The sequence below is a fragment of the Bubalus kerabau genome, chromosome 9 (genome assembly GCF_029407905.1).
Source record: "Bubalus kerabau isolate K-KA32 ecotype Philippines breed swamp buffalo chromosome 9, PCC_UOA_SB_1v2, whole genome shotgun sequence".
Classification (NCBI taxonomy): Eukaryota; Metazoa; Chordata; class Mammalia; order Artiodactyla; family Bovidae; genus Bubalus; species Bubalus kerabau.
The window spans coordinates 99,492,376-99,519,050 of NC_073632.1; the positions used below are offsets into that span (position 1 = coordinate 99,492,376).

The 26,675-nt window shown below is 43.6% G+C and overlaps 1 long non-coding RNA gene across 1 annotated transcript in view; it reads right to left on the reverse strand.

The window, feature by feature from the left end:
• The window catches only part of LOC129619478 (uncharacterized), a 30,110-nt gene extending 3,946 nt beyond the window's left edge, over positions 1–26,164 (reverse strand). Inside the window, exons 1-2 of the long non-coding RNA XR_008697893.1 lie at positions 26,038–26,164; positions 25,822–25,921 (exon numbers count right to left, since the gene is read on the reverse strand). This is a non-coding gene — a long non-coding RNA (uncharacterized LOC129619478). The remainder of the gene's footprint in view (positions 1–25,821; positions 25,922–26,037) is intronic.
• Between the last annotated feature and the right edge of the window lie 511 nt (positions 26,165–26,675).

Here is a 26,675-nt window from a genome sequence, read left to right on the forward strand (position 1 = left end):
GCCAGAGACCACATCGTACTCATCCACGCAGATGACACTCATTTTATATGGCACAACGTGCTATGCAATCATTCTTAATAACTTTTTATTAAATGAATTTCTTTAGTCACTTTTAAAATGAATCTTATTTATTCTTAATACGTTTTCTTGAGGGCTTGTCAGTCAAAATCTTATGTGCTGTTTTTGTCCCATTTCACAGCTGAGGAAACTGAGGCTCAAAGAGGCTGAGTAATAAAAGCAAGGTCCCACGGGAAGAGCTGGGCCTGAATTCACAGTGATGCAGGGTAACTCCAGAGGCTGTGCTCTTAATAACTACTGTATGCCTATTTCCTACTGGTTTGCTCAATTAAAAATACATGGAGTTCCTGCCATGTGCCAAACTCTGTCCCAGACGTTAGAGACAGAGCAACAACCAGACAGAGCAGGCCTGGACTGTTATGGAGCTTACACTCCAGGGTGGAGAGTCGGAAAGAATACGGGAAGAAGGGGGAAGGAGAAAGAGACGGGAGAGTGGAGCTCCCCGGTCACACAGGAACTCCGTGTTTACGCACTTACGAAGTGCCAGACTGTTTTCCAAAGGGGCTGCATCACTTTGCATCCCTTCAACAAAGTATGTGGGTTCCAATTTCTCTACATTCTCACCAGCATTTGTTATTATCTGACTTCCAAAAAATAACCATAATGAACCTCATTTTTAAACTGATATATTTACTTCTGAAACAAAATCACAGATAGTGTCACAAATCACCCAGATTAGCGGGGAAAAAAGGGAACTTCCCTGGTGGTCCAGTGGTTGAGACTCCACGCTTCCACTATAAGGGGCACAGGTTCAATTCCTAGTCAGGAAACGAAGATCCCACATGCTTCACACTGCAGCCAAAAAATAGAGAAAAGAAAGGAAGGAAGGAAGGAAGAAATTCTTGAATTCCGGAGCCCTGGTTAAGCCGGACACCGTCGTCGCAGAGCTTCTCTGTGCTATTTGGGGCTACGCTGCCCAGCACTCGGTGTTCAGGAGGCCCACCAGCTATCTGCAGGCAGGTTTCCCAGATGGTCTTTAAAGGATCAATCAGGCTACTTTTCAACACAAGACCCTTTCTCACACAACTTGCTCCCTGCTGAGTCTGTGAAAAACCAAGTAAAACACTGCCTGTTATACAGCCAACAGAAAGCCAACTGAGAAGTATGGGTTCGTTTTCTTTCTTTCCTTTGCATTTGTATTTTATAAGGGTCATATCTCATTAGGACAAAAGCAGATCAATAGTGTATTCGATCTTTACCAGAAAAAGCAAGTCACCTCTTTTTAAGTGGCTTACATCAGGCTTGAGGTTGTTTTTAAAGACATAAAAAATAAATTATTTTATACCGGGGTGTATTTTTACACCTAAAAGTGCAACTTTTACCTTTTAAAAGACATGTTCCAACTCTTGGGAATATTTTAAAAGCTGGCCTAAGACAGTGTTTAAACAGTGTGTCCATTTGGCAATTATATTACATATGGTACAAAATGTAATATCTAAAACCTCAGCATAGCAACCTCAGCCAACATATATTCCTGCAAGAAGATGCTGCAATTTGTAATAGGCATGAAAACTTAGTACACATTTGGACTTCCCCATTTCTCTTTGTTATGATTAAAGAACTGCCAAACTCAATAGAACAACCAACTGTATTTGTACTAAAAGTTGAGAAAGAAATGAAGTGGGATTAAAACCATGACTTCATGCTCTTTTAACTCTGAAAAAACATCAATAAAATGTAACTGAAAAAATTCTTACCCTCAGAATTCTTTAGATAGAAGTTACATAAAATTCTTATTTCCTGGTTTTTCACTTCATGCTTTGATCTTATAACTGTTTTTTCTTGTCGGGAACTCCCACTGACTCCAATTTAAATAAATAAGGTTTGTTATGAGCTTGGCTTCCTTGGGCAGGCACCACTGAGAACTGTGTGCTCAGTACCTATAGTACAGTCATTCCTTCCACAATTTTCTTTTGCCAATTACATAAAACATCTCACACTCCTTTTCCTACAACATTTGTGACTTTCAAAATAATACTATATTAAAATCATACTGAATATAACTTGTATCTTTCATTTGAAGACCTCACAAAACTTAATTTCTCATACGAATAAAATCTCTCCCTGCCCTTGTTTTCCAAGTGCCATGAATGTATAAACTTTTGTTTGTTGAGAAAGTTAAGGTAAGAAGGTTAAGAATTTTTCATGCAGGATCTATAGTGGAAAAGATCCCAAAAAAGAATATATATGTATATATAAAACTGAATCACTTTGCTGTACACTTGAAAGCAATACAACGTTATTAACTTTACTTCAATGTAAAAACTGGTTAAAAAGAAAAAAGAAAATGACACTGACTTCAGCAGGGCATTGGGGAGCTTTTTGCCTTGATGGGAAAATCTTAACACCTTGCCTTTGGTGGTGATTACACTCATGAATATATTTGTCACAGCTCACTATTTCCTTAAGTTTCATGCATTTCACTGCATATAAATTATACCTCAATAAAGTTGATTAAAAAAAAAAAAAGAATGCTTTTGTGCAGGAAAAGACCTTTAAAATTATCTCTAAGCCACTAGTTTTCAAAATGTGGTTCTCAGACGACCTGCAAACCTATCAGAAAGGCAAATTCTCGTGCCTCACCTGGACCTATCGAATCAGAAGCTTGGGGACTGAGCCTACACAGCTAGTTTTGAACACATTCTCCAGCTGATGCATGGTGAAGCTTTGAATCACTGGTGTAGGTTAGCCCTTTTTTTTTTTTTTAACAATTGAGGCATCTAAGCCTAAAATCATTAATGTCAAAATTGGGATTCAATTCCAAATCTCTTTCAGGCTTCAAGGTGTGAAACATAGCAAGGCGAATCTCATCTGCATTTCCCCCTGATAACTGCTTAGTTAGCTCCCTTTGGTTCAGAGTTGTGAGTTCCAAAAAGGCTGGACTCAGCAGAGAACTCAGTGCTAATTGCTTTCAAAATCCTGCCCAGCCCTCCTTATTCTTCCTACCTCCACTTACATGATTTGTGGGCTAATATGCAGAACATTGACTCTGGAGGCCTGAGTTCAAACCCGGCTCCATGGCTACCACTAAAAACTAAACATCTTCAGACAAATCACCTCCTTCTTCTGCTTCCATCTTTATAAAAATAGGAGAGTTGTATTAGATCATATTAGAATTAAAGATTCTCCATACCTCAGAAATTTCATTATTTTCTGATCTGGACTTCCAAATTTTCTCCCCATCATCATGCTTGATGGGGTAAAAAAATATCCATTTCCTGGTGGCCAGAAAATCTAAATCCCCAATGCTGTTACTTCATATTTACCCTCCATCCTAAGCCTATGTTCTTTAAAATAACATATAGGCTAGGGAATTCCCTGGCGGTCCAGTGGTTAGCACTCCATACTCTGATGGCCGGGACATGGGTTCAATCTCTGGTCGGGGAATTCCCACAAGCTGTGTGGTGCAGCCAAAAAATAAAAAAACTAATATGCTGTCATTGTTCAAATATCAAACTACATTTTGTTGTGATCACTAAAGCAGAATTTAAAGCCTAAACTATAAAACCATCAAGAGAAAACAATTGCCCAAAAGCAATGGCTATTTTAACTTTTAGAAAATTAGAAATTCAGTCGAATATAATATTTGCATTGTTTCCATTGAGAATTTGACTACAGTCCAAAGACAGCAAGAAAATTTTAAAAATACTTAAAGCAAATAGTGTTATAATATAAATTAAAGCATTGGTAACTGGCAAAGTCAGCTGCTTTTCAGTCATGTGGTGGCATATGTTTATAGACTTGATATTCAGTGCATAGATGCTATTTATTATATGTGTTTAGTCGCTCAGTCACGTTTGACTCTTTGTGACCCTTTGGACTGTAGCCCACCAGGCTCCTTTATCCAAGCAATTTTCCAGGCAAGAATACTGGAGTGGCTTGCTGTTCCCTTCTCCAGGGGATCTTCCCATCCCACAGACAGAACCTGTGTTTCCTATGTCTCTTGCACTGCAGGCGGATTCTTTATCCACTGAGCTACTGAGGAAGCCAGATGCTATTCTATAGCTACATAAGACAATATACAACTTCAGTTAAAACTGAAGAGGAATAGTCCAGAAAGTGCAGCCACTTGGCCTGCCAAACGGAGTCACAGCAGCAGTGAGGGGGTCTAGATGGTGCAAGGATTGCAATTACATTCAACTCTGATCAGATTTTCAAACCAACATCTGAAATATTGATGTAAATTTCTTAGACTTAATATCAGGGAGCCTTAATAAACCCCATACAGTGTCTTTCCATCTCTTCTCATGACTCTCCTAATAATAGCCATTTAACAGGAAAAGGTCATTTTCTAAGAAAAGTCAAAGACAGCTACTTATGTGAAGATCGTCCTTCTACTGATCAGCAATAGATGTGTGTGTGTGTGTGTTAGTTGCTCAGTCAAGTTAAACTCTTTGAGACCCCATAAACCATAGCCCTCCAGGCTCTTCTGTCCATGGAATTCTCCAGACAAGTATACTGGAATGTGTTGCCATTTCCCTCACCAAGGTATCTTCCCAACCCAGGGATTGAATCCAGGTCACCCGCATTGCAGGCAGATTCTTTACTGTCTGAGCCACCAGGTAAGTCCCAGCAATAGATACTGCTTCCTAACTTAAACGCAAGTCTAAAGCCATAAATATATTCTGGATTTTTAATTTCTGTGTAAGAAAACTTTTTTAAGGATAAGAACCTTAACAGTTAGCTACCAAAATAAAGATGCTGCTAACTTCCAAACTAAATTTGAAAGTACGTGAGAAAAAGGAAGAGAAAGAAAAATAACAGTACTTCAGGAAATTTCACAGGTTATTTCATTAAAACAAGCAACAGCAGTTTATAGAAAAGAAACATTGTGAAATCAGTATCACAAAGGATTAAATTAACTTCTTTTATTAACAGCTACATGAAAATACTTGTATATTTTATTTTTTATATAAAGGAAACAAGACATGCAAAAGAAGTTTAATTCACCTAATGACTTCAGAGACGGTGAACATCAGGAAAATAAAAACATAGTATTTTAATGGTGGAATTACCTATTTTTGTTGAGCAAGGAAAACTAGTTACAAAGAAAAATAGCACAAAGTTTAAGTAATTTTTTAGGATAGGAGTATTATAGACATATTCTATGCTTTCAAATTATGTTTTCAAAAGGCAAAAAAAAGAAAAAAAGAATGAACTGGGTATTTAAATCCATCAAAATATATCCTAATTGGATCTTGCACCATATAAACTGTATAGCAAAACATTACGTATCAATGGCTATTCCTCGGGTTCTCACTGGATGTAACGAAATCCCATAGCTCTTCCCAGGTAGCTCAGCGGTAAAGAATCTGCCTCCAATGCAGGAGACTTGGGATCGACCCCTGGGTTGGGAATATGTCCTGGAGGAGGAAATGGCAACCCACTCCAGTATTCTTGCTTGGGAAATTCCATGAACAGAGGAGCCTGGCAGGCTACAGTTCAAAGGGTTGAAAAGAGTCAGACATGATTGAGCGACTGATCAGGCATGACGCACATTTGGATGGGACCTAGAAGTAAACTGGCATGGCCACCATCAGCATCACCAAGGCCATCCTTTCCAAGGTAAGGTCCTGTTTCCAGGTACGAGTCTTCAGGTTGGACCAGACTCAGGTCAGCTTGGGGGATGAGCAGGGAGCCCCTCCCAAACATATCCCCAGCCAGCTCTCTTGGGTACTGCTTTCCTGTCAAGTCTTATGATTGTAATATGACTTCTGTTGTTCTTGGAATCAGTACAGAGAGACTTCACTTTTGGATACAACTGTTGGCTTAAAAAAATACTTCCAGGGAAAAAAACATCACTCAACCACAGAGCAACAAGAACCTTAGCAACCTTAGCAATTCCTGACCCCACCTTGGCCTCCTCCCCAGCAGCTTTCTAAATGTTATCATTCTCCTCCTGGCCCCATCCTGCTCCTCCCTCCAGGCCCTCACTCTCAGAGAAGTCCCTCAGGTGGTTCTCCAGGACAATACTGTTCATAGGGGGAAGAAGCCCTTCAGCTCCTTCTGCCCTGTTTCAGCATCTTTCTCCCCTGTGTACAATCTACTGGCTACCTGTCTGCTATGGTGCCAGGCATTATGCCAAGCCCTTAGCACTTGAAAGCCGAATTACCCAAGGGTAATTCTCTAATCTGTTGACTTCCCTGGTGGCTCAAACAGTAAAGCTTCTGTCTACGATGCGGGAGACCCAGGTTTGATCCCTGGGTTGGGAACATCCCCTGGAGAAGGAAATGGCAATCCACTCCAGTACTCTTGCCTGTAAAATCCCATGGATGGAGGAGCCTGGAAGGCTGCAGTCCATGGGGTCGCTGAGGGTCGGACACAACTGAACGACTTCACTTTCACTTTTCACTTTCATGCATTGGAGAAGGAAATGGCAACCCACTCCAGTGTTCTTGCCTGGAGAATCCCAGGGACAGGGGAGCCTGGTGGGCTGCCATCTATGGGATCGCACAGAGTAGGGCATGACTGAAGTGACTTAGCAGTAGCAGCAGTAGCAGAGCTTCCCTACACTACACTGGATTATAGAGTGCCTGAGGAACTATGGACTGAGGTTCATGACATTGTACAGGAGACAGGGATCAAGACCATCCCTATGGAAAAGAAATGCAAAAAAGCAAAATGGCTGCCTGGGGAGGCCTTACAAATAGCTGTGAGAAGAAGGGAAGTGAAAAGCAAAAGAGAAAAGGAAAGATATAAGCATCTGAATGCAGAGTTCCAAAGAACAGCAAGAAGAGATAAGAAAGCCTTCCTCAGCGATCAGTGCAAAGAAGTAGAGGAAAACAACAGAATGGGAAAGACTAGAGATCTCTTCAAGAAAATTAGAGATACCAAGGGAACATTTCATGCAAAGATAGGCTCGATAAAGGACAGAAATGGTAGGGACCTAACAGAAGCAGAAGATACTAAGAAGAGATGGCAAGAATACACAGAAGAACTGTACAAAAAAAGGGCTTCACAACCCAAATAATCACGATGGTGTGATCACTCACTTAGAGCCAGACATCCTGGAATGTGAAGTCAAGTGGGCCTTAGAAAGCATCACTACGAACAAAGCTAGTGGAGGTGATGGAATTCCAGTTGAACTCCTTCAAATCCTGAAAGATGATGCTGCACTCAATATGCCAGCAAATTTGGAAAACTCAGCAGTGGCCACAGGACTGGAAAAGGTCAGTTTTCATTCCAATCCCAAAGAAAGGCAATGCCAAAGAATGCTCAAACTACCACACAATTGCACTCATCTCACACGCTAGTAAATTAATGCTCAAAATTCTCCAAGCCAGGCTTCAGCAATATGTGAACTGTGAACTTCCAGATGTTCAACCTGGTTTTAGAAAAAGGCAGAGGAAGCAGAGATCAAATTGCCAACATCCACTGGATCATCGAAAAAGCAAAAGAGTCCCAGGAAAACATCTATTTCTGCTTTCTTGACTATGCCAAAACCTTTGACTGTGTGGATCACAATAAACTGTGGAAAATTCTTCAAGAGATGGGAATACCAGACCACCTGACCTGCCTCTTGAGAAACCTATATGCAGGTCAGGAAGCAACAGTTAGAATTGGACATGGAACAACAGACTGGTTCCAAATTGGGAAAGGAGAATGTCAGGGCTGTATATTGTCACCCTGCTTATTTAACTTATATGCAGAGTACATCATGAGAAATGCTGGGCTGGAAGAAGCACAAGCTGGAATCAAGATTGCCAGGAGAAATATCAATAACCTCAGATATGCAGATGACACCACCCTTATGGCAGAAAGTGAAGAAGAACTAAAGAGCCTCTTGATGAAAGTGAAAATGGAGAGTGAAAAAGTTGGCTTAAAGCTCAACATTCAAAAAACGAAGATCATGACATCTGGTCCCATCACTTCATGGGATATAGATGGGGAAACAGTGGAAACAGTGTCAGACTTTATTTTGGGGGATCCAAAATCACTGCAGATGGTGACTGCAGCCATGAAATTAAAAGACGTTTACTCCTTGGAGGGAAAGTTATGGCCAACCTAGATAGCATATTGAAAAGCAGAGATATTACTTTGCCAAAAACGGTCCGTCCAGTCAAGGCTATGGTTTTCCCAGTAGTCATGTATGGATATGAGAGTTGGACTATGAAGAAAGCTGAGCGCTGAAGAATTGATGCTTTTGAACTGTGGTGTTGGAGAAGACTCTTGAGAGTCCCTTGGACTGCAAGGAGATCCAACCAGTCCATTCTAAAGGATGTTTAGAATCCTGGGGTTTCTTTGGAAGGAATGATGCTAAAGCTGAAACTCCAGTACTTTGGCCACCTCGTGTGAAGAGTTGACTCATTGGAAAAGACTCTGATGCTGGGAGGGATTGGGGGCAGGAGGAGAAAGGGACAACAGAGGATGGGATGGCTGTATGGCATCACTGACTCGATGGACGTGAGTTTGGGTGAACTCCAGGAGTTGGTGATAGACAGGGAGGCCTGGCATGCTGCAATTCATGGGGTTGCAAAGAGTTGAACACGACTGAGCGACTAAACTGAACTGAACTGAGAGCTTCCCTAGTGGCTCAGATGGTTAAGTATCTGCCTGCAATGCAGGAGACCTGGGTTCAATCCGGGGGTTGGGAAGATCTCCTGGAGAAGGAAATGGCAACCTACTCCAATATTCTTGCCTGGAGAATCCCAGGGACAGAGGAGCCTGGTAGGCTACAGTCCATGGGGTCGCAAAGAATCGGACATGACTAAGCGACTTCACTTCACTTCTTCAACAGAGTAGAATAGAAATGTTCTCATCAGAACCCCCACCCCCGCAATAAGTAAATAAGTGAGGTGATGGCTGTGTTAACTCCATGGGGGGATATCTTCCACCATATATACACCTATAGAATCATCACATTGTGCACTTGAAGAACCTTACTTATATTTGTTCATTATATACCTCAACAAAGCTAGTCGGGCGGGGCGGGGAAGTTTTTTAAATAAAATAAAACAGGACTTCCCTGATTAAGAATCTGCCTTCCAACTCAGGGGACATGAATTCGATCCCTGCCCTGGGGAGAGTCCACATGCCGAGGAGCAACTAAGCCCAGGTGCCACAACTCCTGTATGCTGCAAGGGTCCACATGCTGCAGCTACTGAAGCCCACCTGCCTGGAGCCTGTGCTCCGCAACAAAGAAGCCACGGCAATAAGCCCAGCCACCGAAACTAGAGAGTAGCCCCTGCTCACTGCAACTAGAGAAAACCTGCGCTCAGCATCGAAGACCAGACGGCCAAAAGTAAATAAATAAAATTATAGGGAAAAAAAAACAAAGCATCTCTATTATACACACACACACACACACCTGTGAATGCACACCCATGCCTCCCACCTTCTCTGGGGGCTTTATCGATTACTCCATCCTCCCATGAGGATAAATTTTAATGTGTCAACTTGACTATGCTGAGGGATGCCCACATAGCTGGGAAAACGTTATTTCTGGGTGTGCGTGAGTGAGGCTGATTATCCAACAGTCCTTGCTGCTGCTAAGTCACTTCAGTCGTGTCCGACTCTGTGCGACCCCATAGACGGCAGCCCACCAGGCTCCCCCGTCCCTGGGATTCTCCAGGCAAGAACACTGGAGTGGGTTGCCATTTCCTTCTCCAATGCGTGAAAGTGAAGTCGCTCAGTCGTGTCAGACTCTTTGCGACCCCATGGACTGCAGCCTACCAGGATCCTCCATCCTTGGGATTTTCTAGGCAAGAGTACTGGAGTGGCTTGCCATTGCCCTCTCCGAACAGTACTTGAATCTGTATAAAGAGGAAAGACATGCAGATCCGTGTAAAGACGGCACCCTCAGCCTCCCAGGAGCCCCTAGAGAGCAGAAGCAGAAGGAAGGGTGAATCTCCGCTCACTGCCACCCTCAGCACATCAGCGCTGCTGCTTCTCCAGCCTTCGGGCTCTGGGCCTGAAACCAGCCCGTGGGCTGGGACAGAACCCCACCTCTGACTTTCCCCGGTCTCCTGATGGCCTTCCAGCCCAAAATGTCCTAAATGCCACCACTTGGCAACATCCTGGTGCCCAAAACCTGGGCCTGGTCCAGGCCGGGCACTCAGGCCTCACCCACCATGCCCGCCTCCTGAGGGTTCTCACCACCACGTCTCCTGTCCCAGTACTGGGGGAAACACACTGACTGGAATCACCTACCTTGGCCAGGCACCATAGTAACCATTCATGTGAGTTATTTTACGACAGGAGGACCTAGTAAGGAGCACGGAACTAAAAAGCCAGTGCCACCCCAAAGAGTTCAGGAAAGGTCAAAAGGAGACACCATGTGTCCTACCACCTCCCAGAATCCTTCTGGCTGGAATCTATCTTGTCTGAGCAAGGCGTGCACCACCAGGAAGGACCCTGAGTCAGAGTGATCGGTCAGAAACAGCAACCCGGAAACTAATCCCGTGTGTGCATGCTAAGTCGTTTCACGGGTGTCCGACTCTGTGTGACACTATGGACCGAAGCCTGGCAGGCTCCTCTGTCAGTGGGATTCTCCAGCCAAGAATGCTGGAGTGGGTTGCCTTGCCCTCCTCCAGGGGATCTTCCTGACCTAAAGATCGAACCCACGTCTCTGACATCTCCTGCATTGGTAGGCAGGTTCTTTACCACTGGCACCACTTGGGAAACCTAAGAATTGAAGCCACGTGGCTGAGCAGTCCTTTTGGGTTCCCTTACCATGTTACTCTCTGCCCAGGTCTTCCTTCCCAGTGAAGTCTGTTGCTTTGGTGGCACCTGTGTCTCCTCGGATAATTCATTTCTGAGTTAGACAAGAGCCCCCTCTTGGGCCCTGGAAAGGGTCCCCCTACCTGCAATACCAACAGACTCTTTCCATTAATAGCCAACAAGGAAAAACAATCCATCCTCTCTCTATTTCAAACCTCCAGTCATTTCCTACTGAAATTAAAACAAAAGCCAAACACTTTGTTTTGACTAGCCACGGGTGAGCTGACCCTGCCTGGGTTTTCACCTCCCCTCCTGTAGCCCTGCTCCTGCTTGTCCTTCCTTCTCTTCCACCCACCTCCCCGTCACCCCCCAACCCCCTCCCCCCACTCCCTGGCTGCTCACCTGGGTGCCTGGGTGCTGCCCCTCCCCCTCGTCCTGGCCTCGGCATCCACAGGGGTCCTAGCCTCTGGACAAAGGGCTCCTCTCCCACATCACCCGCCTTGTAGGTTGTTTTTGTTGCTGCTGCTGCTGCAGCTAAGTCACTTCACTCTGTGCAATCCCATAGACGGCAGCCCACCAGGCTTCCCTGTCCCTGGGATTCTCCAGGCAAGAACACTGGAGTGGGTTGCCATTTCCTTCTCCAATGCATGAAAGTGAAAAATGAAAGTGAAGACGCTCAATCGAGTCTGACTCTAGCGACCCCATGGACTGCAGCCTACCACGCTCCTCCGTCCATGGGATTTTCCAGGCAAAAGTACTGGAGTGGGGTGCCATTGCCTTCTCCGAGGTTGTTTATAACCTTCCCCAAATCTGAAAATGTTTTTCACATGTTCAGAGCATGTATCTGTCTCCCCCACTAGAATGGGGCCCCTAAGGGCAGGGTTTTGTTGTACTGCTCCATGCCCCCTCACCCAGTAACAGTATCTGACATAGGAAAGCTAGTCCATAAATATTCACTGCAAAAATCATATTCGATCCATTGCTTATCCTCTCAGTTTACACACATGCTCTTGTTTCTTTTCCGAAGACATTCTGCCTCCCAATATGCATTCCACAGATCCCCACTGCTTTCCTGAATGCATGCTAAGTCACTTCAGTCGTGTCCAACTCTTTGTGACCCCATGGACTGTAGCCTGCCAGGCTCCTCTGTCCATGGGATTCTCCAGGCAAGAATACTGGAGTGGGTTGCCACTCCCTTCTCCAGGGGATCTTCCCGACCCAGGGATCAAACTCGCGTCTCTTTATGTCTGCTGCATTGGCAAGTGGGCTCTTTGCCACTAGCGCCACCTAAGAAGCCCAGTGCTTTCCTGCATTTCACCCCAAATCGTCTTGAAGGAAGCTCTTCCCTTCCAGCCAGCCCTCAGCTGCTGTGGCTTTACCCCGATCTCATCACTTTGTTAAAACTGCATGAAGGAGAAGAGGGTGTCAGAGGATGAGATGGCTGGGTGGCATCACCAATGCAAAGCACGTGAAGTTGGGCAAATTCTGGGAGATGGTGAGGGACAGGGAGGCCTGGCGTGCTGCACGATCCCAAAGGGTCAGACACGACTGGGCGACTGAACAACAAACCTTCCTGGGGGCAGAATCCAGTGACCTCTCCCAAACTGGCAAGCCGCCAACGACTTTGCAGCCTTTGTCTTTTCATCTTTGTATCCCCGGAGCCTAATTCCCCGCCAGGCACAGGAAGAGCGCTTAATTGTTGTTGAATGAATTAATAATTAATTAACTAACTTGACCCAGGTTGTCACAGACCAATTCCTGCCTTCCACGACTTTGTCTTGCTTTCTCCCAACTGAACACTTTACGAGCAACATTCTTCTTTCTCAGTCTCTTTTACTGGTTGTCTCCTCCACCGTCAATATATATTCTTCTTACTTGTCCGAAATGGAGTTTTAATCATGTTTCCCGTTTCAGATCCATTCTAATCTCGAGTGTGTTAGCAGCAGCCTCATCCAGTCAGTCGCCCAAATTTGGAGCCTCAGAACATCGCCCCCAGTTCTCTCCAGACTTTGTAAAACATTAAGAGCAAAAGAAAGGGGGGGGGGGCGATGAGAAAGGGGAACTGAGAATTGTACATTGTACTCTTCTTCGTGCTTTACAAATACCAACAGTGAGTGGACTATTTCACACATTCCAACAGGGATGTGCAGAAAAAAATGTAATTTCTTTACACTGGTCTTTTTCATAAGTCTGGTTAATAAAAAAATAAATTCAGTTAATGTTCACATCTGTTAAAAGCATAGCTCAGTGCAGTAATTGAAATAGCACATGTAGGAATGCCAAGTCTCTCTTTGGAAAAGATACTTAAGACGCCTGCCTGTCTCCCGCTTATTTCTTGAAGTGTTCTGGGTGAACAGAAGCAGAGGTATGGGACGGATGTGTCTCTGAGGTTTGGGGGAGATATTGGGATTCCCCAATCCACACAGCATCATCCAGAGTTCCTCTGCATCCCAGGTGCTGGTGGGACCCATGGTCGGGTCCTCTGGGCCTGGCCAGGACCAGACGTGGCTATCCCCACCTCGTCCTGGGCTCCTGCCGCTGCCTTTTCTGACCTGAGTGCCCTGGGCTCCCAGCCCCACAGTAGGTTGCCCTGTTGCGCCTCAGCACCCCAGGCTGACTTAGCTTCATCCTCACACAAAAAGGAGGCTGAACCTCAAAAAGTACCCACCCTGCTGTATGTTTTTGAGGCCATACACCACGGTGGCTATGGCAATAGCTCCCCAACTTGCCCTCAGTGTAACCCACTGATTTCATGGGTCCCCACCCTCTCAGAGGGGCTTCCCTAGTGGCTCAGACAGTAAAGAATCCTCCTGAAATGCTGGAGACCTGGATTCGATCCCTGGGTTGGGAAGATCCCCTGCAGAAGGGAATGGCTACCCACTCCAGTATTCTTGCCTGGAGATTTCCATGGACAGAGGAGCCTGGCAGGCTACAGTCCCTGGGGTCGCAAAGAGTTGGACATGACTCAGTGATTAACATTTCCACTTTCACCCTCTCAGAAGCTTGGGACTGACATCTGTCTCTCCTCCCTCTCCTAACCCTTCACACAAACACTCTAGGTCTCCCTTCTCCTCCCCATGCTCCCCAGGGCCAGAAAACAGGTGGACTTTCCTCGTACTTTACCCCCATCCTGTCCTCCTCTTTCTGACTCCATCTACAGTTGAGGTAGGAATCTCTCCTCTACACTGTGGGAGAGTTCTGTAAGCTCATTTCTCCAAGCTTAGTTAGTTGTTGGTATGCTAAAAAAAAAAAAAAGGCATTAAAAGAATTTGGAAAATATTTTCTCAAGATAGCCTGGCAAGTCTGATATAAATTAAAGCTGATGAAGCAAACTTAATCTGGCCAGCTAAAGGAATTTTGATTGATAGTAAAGGCAATATGAAGAGCCACTGACTGTTATAAACATGATTATATTTTCTTTCAAAGGTCACTTTGGCTGCAATGTAGAAAGCGGATTAGATGCCAGCGCTTTCCAGATTTTGTACCCATGACACTCATGGAAAATAGTAATACTATAAGGCACAATGAGGGAACAGAAAGAGGTCACTCTAGGCCCTGCCATGAGAGATGAAGAGATGAACACACCTGGAGTCTATTCATGGTTACACATTGATAAAGCAGGAACTACAAGTCTGGAGGTTCAAAGCAGTTAAAAGACAATTGCCATATGATCCAGCAGTCCATTCCTGGGCATATACTCTGAGAAAACTCAAATTTGCAAAGATACAGTTACCCCTATGTTCATAGCAGCACTATTTGCAATAGCCAAGACATGGAAACAAACTAAATATCCATTGACAGATGAATGGATAAAGAAGATATGGTACACATATACAGAGGAATATTACACAGCCATAAAAAAGAAAGAAGTAATGCCATTTGCAGCAACATGGATAGATCTAGACAGGATCATACTAAGTGAAGTAAGTCAAACAGAGAAAGACAAATACCATATAATACCAAATATGTGGGAATCTAAAAAAGTGATGCAATTGAACCTCTTTATAAAATTAAAACAGACTCACAGCCATAGAAAACAAACTTATGGTTACCAAAGGGGAAAGAACAGGAGGGATAAATTAGGACTTTGGGATTAGCAGATGCAAACAACTATATATAAAATAAAAACAACAAGGTCCCACTGTATGGCATAAAGAGTTACATTCAATATCTTGTAATAAAATATAATGAAAAAGAATCTGAAAAAGAATATATATATCATATATGTGTGAATAAATGTAATATATATATATATGTATATATTATTGTTGTTATTCAGTAGTTAAGTCGTGTCTAATTCTTTGCAACCCCATGAACTGTAGCCTGCCAGGCTCCTCTGTCCATGGGGATTTCCAAAATACTAGAGTGGGTTGCCATTTCCTTCTCCAGAGAATCTTCCTGGATCAAGGATCAAAACTGTGTCTCCTGCATTGGCAGGTGTCAACCATATGGCTTCCCTCAGTGGTAAAGAGTTATACACATATATGGGCTTCCCTGGAGGCTCAGATGGTAAAGAATCTGCCAGAAATTTGGGAGACCTGGGTTTGATTCCAGGTTGGAAAGATCCCCTGGAGGAAGGCATATCAACCGACCCCAGTATTCCTGCCTGGAGAATCCCCATGGACAGAGGAGTCTGGCAGGCTGCAGTCCATGGGGTCACAAAGAGTCAGACATGACTGAGCCACTAAGCACAGCACATTATTTTTGTGCTTATATATATGCTGAATATATATATGTATGTATATATATGTGTGTGTGTTTATATGTATGTATGTGTACATATATGTATATATGTGTGTATACATATATGTGTGTACATATATACACATATGTGTGTGCTGAATATATATATATGCTGAATCACTATGTTGTACACCTGAAACTAACACATTATAAATCAACTACACTTCAATTTTTTTTAAAAAAAGGCAATTGGAACAATTAATGCAAGAGATAATCATTTAAGTTTCAGACAGTTCTCAAAGTAAAACAAACAGGAAATTCAGTACTTTCATAAGTGGATGAAAGTTGGAAGAGAAACTTAGATTTCTAAATGAAAGTTAACAGTTCATACACCAAAATGGCTTCAAACAGCATATAATCCTAGGCTATTAGATAGCAACTGACAAGATTAGTGGAGATGATGAGGAAAGGGGGGAAAAAGAGAGAGAAATGATATAAACAGTAGTTGTTTATGGCAGTGATGATATGGGATAAAATGAATGGATTTGAGGGATACTATTAATACCATTAGTACTATTAATTATTTGATGGAGGGCTTCCCCAGTGGCTCAGAGGTCGAGTCTGCCTGCACTGCAGGAGAGACAGGTTCAATTCTTGGGTAGGGAAGATCCCCTGGAGGAGAAAATGGCAACCCATTCCAATATTCTCGCCTGGAAAATCCCATGGACAGAGAAGCCTGGTGACTCATAATCCATGGGGGTCGAAAGAGTTGGACACGACTTAGCTACTAAACCACCACCAACAATTAGATTATAAAAAGACATTGTGTCTGATTAAACAGCTAAATAAAAATGGCACCAATTAATGGAGGTTAGGAGTTTCCAAAGCAACGGGGAGCATGTTGCTGTTCTTGCAAAGTCTTAAGTAAGAAAGGTATTAATTACTATGGGGCAGAGTTGCTGCTAACAGAGACCCTAGAGGTCATGTTACCCAACTTGTCCATATTGTAAATAATAAGATTTCTTATTGTTTACTGAGGACCTCCTACTTTTTAGGCAATAACTCGGTTGCACAACAGGTATCATGGCATTAATTCACAGGAAACTCTATGAGGTAGTTGTTTTTATTTAAGAAGTAGTGGAATCCCTGAGAGATTCCAAGGGTAACTTGCCTGGACGATTCAGAAATTCATTCCCAGAGCCAAGGTTCAGACCTGACCTCTCTGCCACCCAAACCACTCATTGGTCCCCTTATCCTACATGATTTATTTTTAGAAGTTGCAAATCTACATATGTTTTATCGCTTCTAAAATGCTCTCATTTTCTGCATAAAGTCATAGAGACAGTTCAAAGTGAGCCAGGATAAGACCCAGAGTTCTGCCTGCCCTTCAAGTTTCTGTCCTGGCCCTGTGCCTTTTGCTTCCTGAGCAAAAAGGAATGTTGGAAAAAATGAGATGGTTTTGTTTGTGACACATGGAGACTCAACATTTAACCCACAGCCACACAATTATCTCTAGACCCTCCCTACGGCCATCGTGTTACCATGCCAAGGCTCTCTGCAGAGACTTAGGAGTTCTAGACATCAGCCACCCCCTTTTGTCACAGAATCCCATTTAGTGGTGTCAAGAGTATCAGAGGCAGATAAAGAATGGGGAAAGGTGGGCCACTTCAAATTTTCCCCTGATCCAGTTCGCATATAGACAACTGCTTCATTGAGTCCAATTCTAGGAACTCCAGTATGGGAGAATGAGAGGGTTGGCTGCCGTGGCATGCTGGATCCTAGTTCCCCGACCAGGGAACCAATGCCCCTGCAGTGGAAGCCCAAAGTCTTAACCACTAGATCGCCTGGGAAGTCCAGGAAGCCCAGTTTGAAGACTTGGAAAATGATCTGCATTTAATTTGACTTAAACCTGACATCTTTCCCTCTCACGGTGAAAGACACAAGATAACACTCTCCCTTATTAAGGATGCAAGGTGTACTACCCATGCGGCCAAATGCCCAAAGTAGAATAATGTCACTTCTCTGTTCAACCTAACCATGCCCTAGCCCAAGAGAATGACTCCTTCTACTCATGATAAAAAGTCACAGTTTTGCACCTGGGTTAAGCTATGCTCATCTGATATGATTTCACTTTTGAACCATGACATTTCCTAACGCCTTACATTCATGCCAACTTAAGCGGCTTAATGGTGTATGTTGTTGGTGTAAACAAATGCCAAGCTTAGCACCAGCTCTGTCGAATTCCTTAGATACCTCAGCACAATTAAGAGAACTAAGTTTCAAGGTAATTACATAGTCTGGATTAATGCGTAATCTTGGAGCCCAGTAATACCCACCACAGGCAAGCAGGAACTCCGTTTTGTTACTGCGAGGGGGGGAGGTGAGAAGTCAGAGGGGTCAGAGGTCGCTGATCTGAACAGGCTGCACTAAGGAGTTGGTGTTTTGGTAACAGGACATCTAACACTCCTGAATTCTTCAGCTGCAGCTGGAATGCCCTGGGAAACCCATTCCATCCAAGGCCTGGCACAATACTGAAAGGGTTTTTCCAACAGTAGAGAGGAGACAAGCATCCTTATAAAACTCATTCTAGGGTTTAAACTGGCAACTGTTCCTATAACTCTCACTACTTATTTTCTGGGAAAGAGAAAGGATTTTTTGTATTTGTCTTTCTTTCATATGGACAAAAAAAAAAAAGCTCTACAAATATTTGCTATCCCTGACCAGGTACAAGGATAGCAAATCAGAGTAAAAATTTGGTTATAATGTTCTGATGGAAGTGTTTTCCATTTTGCTACATGTAATGACTCTATAGAGGACAGGTTAAATAAACCACATTCCCCACATTTAAAAGCAAGGTTGAGGGACTTCCCTGGTGGCCCAATGTCTAAGACTGCGCTCCCAAGGCAGGGGACCCAGGTTCGATCCCTGGTCAGGGAACTAGATCCCATACGCTGCAGCTAAAGATCCTCCATGATGCAACTAGGACCCAGTACAGCCAAATAAATTAATTTAAAAAAAAAAAAAAGGCAGGGTTGATGTGAGGGAGAAAACAATTACCTATATACAAAGCAGATTATCAGCTATCCAGAAAAACTGTCAGGAAATTTACATCTTTGTGCCCCATTAGAACTTTTAGGAGGCTGGGGAAGAAAGTGTCCACAGACTGGTAGGTTACAAGTGGACAGGCCCACGGGTGACCTGCAGTGAGTGTGTTCCAGAGACTGACCAGGTTTCATGAGCTTGCCCCCTTTGTGGCCTCCCTGTGTGCCTACCCTGTGTGGCACTCTGTGTGGTCACCCTGACCACACCTGGCATGGCCAAACGGGGTAATCTTGGAAAGTGCTGCCTCCTTCCGGATGCTTCAGGGGACTGGGTGCAGGGTGGGGGGGCAGATGTCTCCCTCAATTCACCCAAGCTCCCTGCATTCTCCTGTGCTCAGGGTCTAGCTACAACTCAGGATGAGCAATCGTGGAAATGACCCGAGAACTCAGACTGTCAGACGTGGAGAAAAGGCATTTTGAAATCCTGGGACAAGTTTAAAGCCAAACATGTGCTGTGCTCAGTCACTTCAGTCGTGTCTGAATCTTTGCGACCCTGTGGACTGTAGCCCACCAGGCTCCTCTGTCCATGGGATTTTCCAGGCAAGAACACCAGAGCGGGTTGCCATTTCCTTCTCCTGGGGATCTTCCCAACCCAGGGATCGAACTTGCAGCCCCTGCGGCTCCTGTATTGCAGGCGGAATCTTTAGCACTGAGCCACCAGGGAAGGTCAAAACTCAGACCCAGTTCACATATTCACCAAAACAAGCTGCAGGCAAGAACCAAGGAAACATGTCAGGAGACTGGTTTTGTCCTTTTCTGATTTCCTTATTTACCAGCTTCACTGCACTGATGTTTATAGTTATTTGTTCCTTCGTGACCGCTAGGTAGCTCCTGCTTATCTCCCCAAGTTCACCTCTTGCTCTGGGCACACTGCTGTTGTTCAGTCACTAAGTCGTGTCAACTCTTTGCAACCCCATGGACTGCAGCACACCAGGCTTCCCTGTCCATCACCATCTCCCAGAGTTTGCTCAAACTCATGTCCACTGAGTCAATGATGCTTTTCCCAGCATCACGGTCTTTTCCAAAGAGTTGGCTCTTCATATCAGGTGGCCAAAGGATTGGAACTTCAGCTTCAGCATCGGTCCTTTCAGTGAATGTTCAGAGTTGATTTCCTTGAGGACTGACTAGTTCGATCTCGAAAGGGCATACTGAACTGTTTGCAAATTCCCAAACACTCTCCTCTTCCCCTTCCTGTCCCCAGGGCATCCTCACTTGTTCAACTCTGAAATTAGCGTTCACTCTCTGCCACCAAGATGGGGGGACATTACTCCTTCAGTGCTCTGTGCTTCATGGACCAACCACGTTAAATTACACATCTTTCTGTCGTTTAACAAAAAGCTCCATGAATTACAGGGACAGACAAAAAAGATGTCCTTTTTATTATAGGGGACTGGAATGCAAAAGTAGGAATTCAAGAAACACCTGGAGTAACAGGCAAATTTGGCCTGGGAGTACAGAATGAAGCAGGGCAAAGGCTAATAGAGTTTTGCCAAGAGAACACACTGGTCATAGCAAACACCCTCTTCCAAAAACACAAGAGAAGACTCTAACACATGGACATCACCAGATCATCAACACCAAAATCAGACTGATTATATTCTTTGTAGCCAAAGATGGAGAAGCTGTATACAGTCAGCAAAAACAAGATCAGGAGCTGACTGTGGCACAGGTCATGAACTCCTTATGGCCAAATTCAAGCTTAAATTGAAGAAAGTAGGGAAAACCACTAGATCATTCACGTATGACCTAAATCAAATCCCTTACTATTAAACAGTGGAAGTGAGAAATAGATTCAAGGGAATAGATCTGATACACAGAGTACCTGAAGAACTATGGACAGAGGTTTGTGACATTGTACAGGAGACAGGGATCAAGATTATCCCCAAGAAAAAGAAATGCAAAAAAGCAAAATGGCTGTCTGGGGAGGCCTTACAAATAGCTGTGAAAAGAAGAGAAGCCAAAAGCAAAGGAGAAAAGGAAAGATATACCCATTTGAATGCAGAGTTCCAAAGAATAGCAAGGAGAGATAAGATCAGTGCAAAGAAATAAAGGAAAACAATAGAATGGGAAAGACTAGAGATCTCTTCAAGAAAATTAGAGATACCAAGGGAACATTTCATGCAAAGGTGGGCACAATAAAGGACAGAAATGGTATGGACCTAACAGAAGCAGAAGATATTAAGAAGAGGTGGCAAAAATACACAGAAGAACTATACAAAAAAGATCTTCACAACCCAGATAATCACGATGGTATGATCACTCAGTTAGAGCCAGACATTCTGGAATGTGAAGTCAAGTGGGCCTTAGGAAGCATCACTACGAACAAAGCCAGTGGAGGTGATGGAATTCCAGTGGAGCTATTTCAAATCCTGAAAGATGATGCTGTGAAAGTGCTGCACTCAATATGCCAGCAAATTTGGGAAACTCAGCAGTGGCCACAGGACTGGAAAAGGTCAGTTTTCATTCCAATCCCAAAGAAAGCCAATGCCAAAGAATGTTCAGACTACCACACAGTTGCACTCACCTCACATGCTAGTAAAGTAATGCTCAAAATTCTCCAAGCCAGACTTCAACAATACGTGAACTGTGAACTTCCAGATGTTCAAGCTGGTTTCAGAAAAGGCAGAGGAAGCAGAGATCAAATTGCCAACAACCCTTGGATCATATAAAAAGCAAGGGAGTTCCTGAAAAAATCTACTTCTGCTTTACTGACTATGCCAAAGCCTTTGACTGTGTGGATCACAATTAACTGTGGAAAATTCTGAAAGAGATGGGGATACCAGACCACCTGACCTGCCTCTTGAGAAACCTATATGCAGGTCAGGAAGCAACAGTTAGAACTGAACATGGAAAAACAGACTGGTTCCAAATTGGGAAAGGAGAACGTCAGGGCTGTATATTGTCACCCTGGTTATTTAACTTATATGCAGAGTGCCAGATGAGAAATGCTGGGCTGGATGAAGCACAAGCTGGAATCAAGACTGCTGGGAGAAATATCAATCACCTCAGATATGCAGATGACACCACCCTTATGGCAGAAAGTGAAGAACTAAAGAGTCTCTTGATGAAAGTGAAAGAGGAGAGTGAAAAAGTTGGCCTAAAGCTCAACATTCAGAAAACTGAGATCATGGCATTCGGTCCCATCACTTCATGGCAAATAGATGTGGAAACAGTGGAAACAGTGACAGACTTTATTTGGGGGACGGGGCGGTGGGGCTCCAAGATCACTGCAGATGGTGATTGCAGCCATGAAATTAAAAGATGCTTGTTCCTTGGAAGAAAAGCTATGACCAACCTAGATAGCATATTAAAAAGCAGAGACATTACTTTGCCAACAAAGGTCCATCTAGTCAAAGCTATGGTTTTTCCAGTAGTCACGTATGGATGTGCTGAGCACAGAAGAATTGATGCTTTTGAACTGTGGTATTGGAGAAGATTCTTGAGAGTCCCATGGACCGCAAGATCAAACCAGTCAATCCTAAAAGGAAATCAGTCCTGAACATTGAAAAAACTGATGCAGAAGCTGAAACTCCAATTCTTTGGCCATCTGATGCAAAGAACTGACTCATTTGAAAAGTCCTTGATGCTGGGAAAAGTTGAAGGTGGGAGGAGAAGGAGAGGACAGAGGATGAGATGGTTGGATGGCATCACTGACTCAATGGACATGAGTTTGGGTAGGCTCCAGGAGTTGGTGATGGACATGGAAGCCTGGCATGCTGCAGTCTATGGGGTCACAAAGAGTCGGACACAACTAAGCAACTGAACTGAACTGGACTGATACATATATATATAAAGAGTATTTGCTTTTGTGAGTGAGCAGATGGAGTTCTTCCTTGTGATCTGCAGTTTGTAGATGACATGAGCATGGGAGGCCTGTAGGTCAAGACCACCAATGTCCCCTGTGCTGAAAGTGGTGAAAACAAAATTCTCAAGATCTTCTCTGGAAAAGAAGGTATTGCTCCCCATTGTGCTAAAGGAGGAAGACTGCAAGGTGTGTCTGGTCTTACAAACGGCTACAAGAGTTTCCAACAATTCTCTCCCCTCCTCCTTACCTCTCTATCTCTGTCTCTTCCCATATCTTATCTCTGCCCTGGATAAAGTAGGCAGCTTTCTCTAAAGATTAAGAGAAACAGGAACGACCACCAGAAACAATGAACTTGCATCCTGCCAACTTCCCAGGGAAAGCCATCTTCTTGTCTTGATCCTGGTTTGTGTCCCGCATGGAGCCTCTTGCGGCCTGGGTCACGTGCTTCCCTGCATTTACTGCTGAGCCCTCAGTTTTCTAAGTAATTCACCCCTCTCCTTCCATTCCCACCCCATCCCTTGTGTTTGCTGTTCTCTCAGTAGTTAGGATAACTATTGATTGGTCCTCTAATTTCCTTTCCTCTTCCCTTTCTTTATTTCTTCCTTTTTTTTTTCCTTCTGTTTTCTATCCCAGTGTCTTTTTTACTTTGGGGGAAGTTTTCTCAACTTCATTTTTCTTACCTTCTATTTAATTTTTCAGGGATGCCATCTTTGTTTTAATACCCAGGAGTCTCTTTCTTGTTCTCTGAATGATACTTTTTTTTTTTTTTTAAGTTTTCTCTTTTTTATGAGAACTTTGTCTCTCATTCTCTCCAAGTATATTAACTGACAGTGATTGGTTTATTTCTTTGCTTGTTTTCATGTCTCCTTCTGCTCTTTTTCCAAGTTGCCTTTATTTGGGATCACTCCTGCGTCTTAAAGACTGTCCTCAGATGCCTGGCCATCCCTGGCTCTCTGTTTATATTTGGGTATGAAACACTCAAATGCCTCTTAAAGGTTCTGAACGTTGCTGGAGTTACAAATAGGGCGATTATGATGGTTAATTTTATATGTCAATTGGCTGGACCATAGGGTGCCCCAATATTTGGTCAGTTATTATTCTGTGTATTTCTTAAGGGTGTCTTGGCATGTGATTAACATTTAAATGGGTAAAATGAGTAAAGTGGACTGTCCTCCCTCATGTGGGTGGGCATCACTGAAGCAGTTGAAGGCCTGCTTAGAACAAAAAGTTGACCTTACTCAGAATAAGGAGATTTCTGCTGCCTGACTACTTTCAAGGGGGTACATTGTTTTCTTCGAACTTCACGGAGTCTTCAGCCTCAAACTGAAACACTACTTCTTCCTTTAAAAGTGTTTCAACCAGTTTCCAATCATCAGAGTCTAACCGCAGCCCCACCGAGCACCTCTACTTCCAGGTTGCTGATGCCTCAAATTTCTGAGACTTTCTCGGGTCCTGCCGTGACAATTGGCTTGTTGCTGATTGACTGCCACGTACCACCCCTGGCAGGTACTTAGAGTTCAGGGTTCTCCAGTCTGAGTCATTTACAACTTGTCCATTCACAGTTCAGTTTCCAAAATCAGTTAGAATCATTTACTGTTATCTCCTCTCTTCTTTCTATTTGGTTTTACACTTTAAATTTTTTTCTTTACTATTATTTTAGTGGGGTTTTGAAAAAAAGCAGAGATGAAAACATGTATTAATCTTCTACATTTAAGCAGAATTTACAGGGCTATACCAACCTAGATAGCATATTAAAAAGCAGAGACATTATTTTGCCACAAAGGTCCGTCTAGTCAAGGCTATGGTTTTTCCAGTGGTCATGTATGGATGTAAGAGTTGGACTGTGAAGAAGGCTGAGTGCCGAAGAATTGATGCTTTTGAACTGTGGTGTTGGAGAAGACTCTTGAGAGTCCCTTGGACTGCAAGGAGATCCAACCAGTCCATTCTGAAGGAGATCAGCCCTGGGATTTCTTTGGAAGGAATGATGCTGAAGCTGAAACTCCAGGACTTTGGCCACCTCATGTGAAGAGTTGACTCATTGGAAAAGACCCTGATGCTGGGAGGGATTGCGGGCAGGAGGAGGAGGGGACGACAGAGGATGAGATGGCTGGATGGCATCACGGACTCGATGGATGTGAGTCTGGGTGAGCTCTGGGAGTTGGTGATGGACAGGGAGGCCTGGCGTGCTGCGATTCATGGGGTCACAAAGAGTCGGACACGACTGAGCGACTGAACTGAGCTGAACTGAGTCACACATGGACGACTGTCCATGCACTGCTAATGAGCATGGGATTTCTTCTGGGGAGGATGAAATATTCTCAGATTGACTGTGGTTATGGTTGCACAACTCTGTAAACATACTAAAAACCACTGAATTTTATACTGCAAACAAGTGAATTGTATGGTATTTAAATTATATATCTATAAAGTCATTACAGTAAAAAAAAAAAAAAAAAAAAAAACCAAGAAGGAAAGACTTCCTGTGTAGCTAAAGTCCTCAGTAATGACAAGAGGCAAAGCTGCATACACCACGTTCAAACATGGATCATGGACGAGTGAACAGATTAGTGGATCTATAAGAAAAGAAAGTGTAACGCAAAACCTTTTCTAAAATCCATTGTAATTCCTAAGGAAAGCACAATAAGGCATCTCTATATTTTGTGACTGTAATACAAGACAAAAACTTAGGTTTGAAAATATGAACTCAAACAATAAATGAAATCAGGTGATTCAGCAATAAATTCAATCCATCGATTTAAAAGATATAAAACTGAGGGTGCTGGAGTGGATTCACTTTAGCTGCCTGTGTCCTAAACAGCTGTCAAAATAGCATTTGGCGGTGGGTACTTTTTCTGATAAATGTTATTGAATGATATTTTCAGATCTTTCTGTATATGCCAGCGGTTAGGTTTGTGGGGGGAAGCATCTTGTAATCTGAGGACATGTCAAAACCAGAAGAAAAGTTCATTTCATATTTCTGCATCAGTTAAACTGTTGCCAGGAAGTAGATGAGCGTCCAGGAAAATTTCAATCAGGTACCAGAAACCTACAGGGATAGCTTTGTGTTTCAGTAACCATTTTGTGGATACAATGAGGGGAAATGGCCCAACAGAAGAATAACATCTGGAGTGGTCCGAATGCACGACTCTAGACCTGGTCAGTTTAAATGCCACCAGATGGATGATAGTATCATTTTAAAATACGTTTCTATTGAAGTGCCAAATGGCGGTGGACACAGTATTATTCTACGTGGCATGGAACATTTGCTCTCCTAACATCCTGGAAAGTGATATTTACTTTTTGGTTTGTGTTTTTATGACTGGCTGATACTATGTTCTTTGTGGGCCAAAACCTCATCTCCCAAGAAACAAAACAGGATCCCCCAAACCCAGCATTAAACAGGCCAGCTGGCCCTGAGTCTAGTGGAAATGAACTGAGAGACTCACGTGACCTGGCTTCCAGCCGGTGGCACATTCACCACAGATGTGAGCTTACCATGGTCATAAGGTCTCTGACCTTGAGTCTCCTCCTTTGTTAAACATGTGGAATCCAGGGTAAGGTCAAGGAGCCATAGAGTAAGGTCTGCACGTGTGATCTGTCAACAACACAGTGTTAGAAGTTATCATTTTAGGTGGACAGGAATATGGTATGTAGGAGAAAAAAAGACAGGGCGAGAAACAGGGGGACCTGCCCAACAAAACAAAATCTCACCTCAAATCCAAACCATGTTAAGGTAAAAGGGATACTTGGACATATTTCTTGGGAAAATTCTTGATGCCTGGTTGCTTTTAAACGTCTGTTGGCCCTGATTCTCTCACACCATTTCAGACACACACATACAGAGGTTCCCCAAATGCAGGGGCCTCGTGTGGTTGTTCAGCTGCCAAGTCTTATCCAACTCATTGCAACCCCATGGACTGCAGCACACCAGGCTTCCCTGTCCATCACCAGCTCCCGGAGTCTGCCCAAGTTCATGTCCATTGAATCGGTGATGCCATCCAACTATCTCATCCTCTGTTGCCCCCTTTTCCTCCTGCCCTCAATCTTTCCCAGCATCAGGGTCTTTTCAAATGAGTCAGCTCTTCGCATCAGGTGGCCAAAGTATTGGAGCTTCAGCTTCAGCATCAGTCCTTCCAATGAGTATTCATGGTTGGTTTCCTTTAAGATTGACTGGTTTGATCTCCTTGCTGAGAGAAGGCTCTCAAGATTCTTCTTTAAAAGATGGTAACGATGACCCTATAGGCGAGACAGCAAAAGAAACACAGATGTAAAAAATAGACTTTTGGACTCCATGGGAGAAGGCAAGGGTGGGATGATTTGAGAGAATAGCATTGAAACATGTATATTTT